Source organism: Sinocyclocheilus grahami, unplaced genomic scaffold (genome assembly GCF_001515645.1).
Source record: "Sinocyclocheilus grahami isolate Dianchi unplaced genomic scaffold, SAMN03320097.WGS_v1.1 scaffold3110.1, whole genome shotgun sequence".
Classification (NCBI taxonomy): domain Eukaryota; kingdom Metazoa; phylum Chordata; class Actinopteri; order Cypriniformes; family Cyprinidae; genus Sinocyclocheilus; species Sinocyclocheilus grahami.
Genome location: NW_015508277.1, coordinates 13623 through 14152, shown reverse-complemented (window position 1 = coordinate 14152; position 530 = coordinate 13623).

Below are 530 nucleotides of genomic sequence, written 5' to 3'. Positions count from 1 at the left end.
ATGAATGACTTGCAGATCCTGAGCACCACTGACAAACATCTAATCTTGTCAAATGTGTGGTAAGTACTGCCGCTCCATAGTATAAACGGACTACGTGCGATCGTGAATCTCGAAAGTGAAAGTGAAACTAAAAAGCGATCGTGCTTTCAAAAGCAGTTTCAATGCCAGGCATAATAGCGGCTCCCTGATGCCCGAAATATATATGTAGTATAATGACCCAATGATATAACTGCGAGTGAAAATATTGAAATACATATTTTCCTCCCATCTCGTATTTATTCCCTTTAGGGGTTCCGTATACATGTCATTTTCTTTCCGAAGACGGTATTGGGATGCGGCAGATTTCTGGGGGTATCACGATGCCGGCTCAACATTGTGATGTCTATCAGCCATCGGCGATGGACGATGGCATCGTCTATCGGCCCAACCCTAGTTTTAACTAAGTTATTACATAAAGTGCTGCAAAAATTTCCAGAAACTAGATGTTGTGTACATGCACAATACAGGATGCGTTACGTAAAAGTTGAAGA